We start from the raw sequence: 3,033 nt of genomic DNA on the forward strand, positions 1-3,033 counted from the left end.
ATTAATGAGCTCGTGAGCTCATCTGAAGTCTGTCCCCCCAAGGAGGCAGTCGTAAGAAGTTGTCTAGTTGTAGGCACCAGCCCCTGCTTGCACTTCTGGCTTTTGGTGCAATGTCCACATTTCCCGTGAAAAGATTGTGGCCTTTACTATTTCTCCATCTACTGCTTGAAACTTTCCGATGAAGATGTTATCCGAAATTGCTTCAAGTGCCTGTTCAATGATGTGAGTTTTCTCATTTGAGGAGATATTAGTTTACTATTTCTCCATCTGTTGCTTGAAACTTTCCGATGAAGATGTTATCTGAAATTGCTTCAAGTGCATGTTCAATGATGTGAGCTTTCTCATTTGAGGAGAGATCAGTTATCTCATAGCGTGCCGCATTCCACTCCCTTTGTGCTTTCCTTCGAGGCATCCTGCGGTCAATTTTAGCATTGAAAATAGGTTTTAGCCATTGATCAGAATTGTCAAAAAGTGTAAACTTGACCATAAAATGAAAAATGAAACTTTGTCATTAAATCTAATATCTAACCAACCCAAATGATTTTCTCATATTAAACTGATCATTTAATGTGGGATAATAAACAGGAACAAGGGTTAGAATATAGACATGTGCTTACGGATCTATCTCAACACGAGGCCAATGGTAAAGGCGCCCAAATGAGAGATGGTCTGTCAAAGAGCAAGGTTAACTAATGGAGATTAAAAGACCTTAGGGTTAGCTTCATTAAAGACCTCCAATGGTTAGTGTTAAAAGTCCTTTGACCTTAAGCAAGACCTTAGGCAAGCTAGGGCTGAGCTTGAGATAGGAACCCGACCTAAACTTACCTTTGACCTTAGGCAAGCTAGGGGAGCTTGAGGTGGGAACCCGACCTAAAATTGCCATTGACCTTAGGCAAGCTAGGGTTGAGCGTGAGGTGGAAACTCCACCTAAGGTTCTTGTCATGCTTGAGGACTAAGGTACTTAAGGTACTTGTCATACTTAATGAGGAAGGTTCTTGAGAAGCTTCCTATGCATGGGGGGTAAGGTGCTTGAGTCAAAAAGAGACCCTACAAACTTAATGAGGAAGTTTCTTGAGAAGCTTCCTATGCATGGGGGGTAAGGTGCTTGAGTCAAAAAGAGACCCTACAAACTTAATGAGGAAGTTGCTTGAGAAGTTTCCTACGCATGAAAGTCCCAAAGTTAGGGGAATCTTTGACTTAACCTTCCACTCACCCAAAGGGCACCCCTTTTCTAAAAGGACACATGGGACACATGTCAGGCTCTCACTAAGCTTAACCACATGGTGTGCTTGAATGCTATTGGTTTGGCTAAAGAGGGGTCCAATGAGCTTCTAGTTCCATCCAACAAATATCTAGATATTTTCAAGCACTCTCTCTCTCTAAGGGGTAAGGAGGACACTTGTCAAAAGACTACCCATGTACTTGACTGCATGCTGCATGTGATTAGCTAGGGGGAGAGGGTTCCAATGAGCTTGCAGCATGTGGAAAAGTTGCAACTCGCCCCAAGAAAGCAAGGGGGTGCTAGGGGGATATACACCACACACACACACTCATTTTGTGGATCCATTCTCACTTGGTGAAAGTTGAGGAACACCACCTCCTTCTCCAAGCTTGTGAGAAGTGAGAGCCTACACCAACACTCTTGGCTATGGAATGCAAATTCAACCAAGAGCCATGCTTCAATGCTTAAGCTTTCCACCTTCTCCATCTTCATTACTATGCTATTATGTATGCTAGCAAGAAGAGTAATGATAAGTGAGGAACTATTTCTTTCTCCTATGGAATGTTTCTTCTTCCTCTTCCCTATCCTCATTCCCCGCTAGCTCTCTCCACCTTCGAAGGTGTTTGAGGCCTTGCAATTGAGGCTTTGGATAGTTAACTCTTTCTACAAAGTTCATGTTATGCTTGTGATGCATGAAGCTTTCCATCTTCATTGCATCACCTAGGTCACAAGGAACACAAAGATTGTATTGTAGCAAGTCTCTCTTGATGGGAGAACCTATAATACAAATTCCTATTGGAGGGGGGACCGGCTCCATATGAATCCGGTCCTCAACTATTGTCATGTTCTATAAACTCTCTCTCTTTCAAAAGTATTGTTCATGCCAAGTTAACTAAGTACCATGTTTATGTTGCTACCATCAATTAAGTTCACCGGCTATGCTCGAAAAGTAATCTCTCAAAAGTGCTTCACCTAATTTCCTAATTCCATTAATTTTAAAGTTCATAGGCCATTTCCATTACAACTTTGTCAAAACTACCCAAATTTGACCAAATTTCATCCGTGCATCTAGGATTACTATAGGCACAAGGAGGTAATGTAACAGATGAATTTTGGCAAAAAGGAACATGTATCATGATCCATGTTGGGAAGAATTTTGGAATTCCAACTAGGGGGAAATCGTTCCTGGGCATATGGAGATACTACTATGCAATTTTCTCTAAATTTAGGGTTTGAGGAACATGGATCGCGATCCATGTTGGGCAACATTCTGGAAAGCTGATGATACCATCTAGTATGGTTCATCTAGATGATGCCTTGGTCCAAAAATTTTGAGATTTGGATCAAGGGTTTGATACTTGGGCTAAATTTTGGAAATATTTTGCAGGCTTACAGATTTTTTGGATTTTTTGGCATTTTGAAGTGGATTTTGGAATTCAAATGGCTTGAAACTCCATGGCTTGGCTTTCTTGAACATATTGGGTCAGATGGCATGGTTTTTGCTTTGATTTGGCAAAAAGATACATGGATCGCGATCCATGTTGGGAAGAATTTTGGTACAGTTCCTTTGCACATATGTTCCTACATGTTTTCCTAGTACACTGGTGAAATATTTTCATTTGGACATGTTTTTCCTTAGTTTGCCCCATTTCTAGTTTATGGCCATGTTTTGTCCATTTTGACCATATCTGTTTCTTGCAAATATTTTTGGACACATGTTTTGCCTGAGATCTATCATTATCTTGATTCCCGATGGTTTAGGTACGTAGTGCATAGCTTTGTCTGGCTCCCTGTCAAATTACATCAGAAAT

The sequence above is a fragment of the Adiantum capillus-veneris genome, chromosome 4 (genome assembly GCF_014529385.1).
Source record: "Adiantum capillus-veneris isolate H3 chromosome 4, ASM1452938v2, whole genome shotgun sequence".
NCBI classification, from domain to species: Eukaryota; Viridiplantae; Streptophyta; class Polypodiopsida; order Polypodiales; family Pteridaceae; genus Adiantum; species Adiantum capillus-veneris.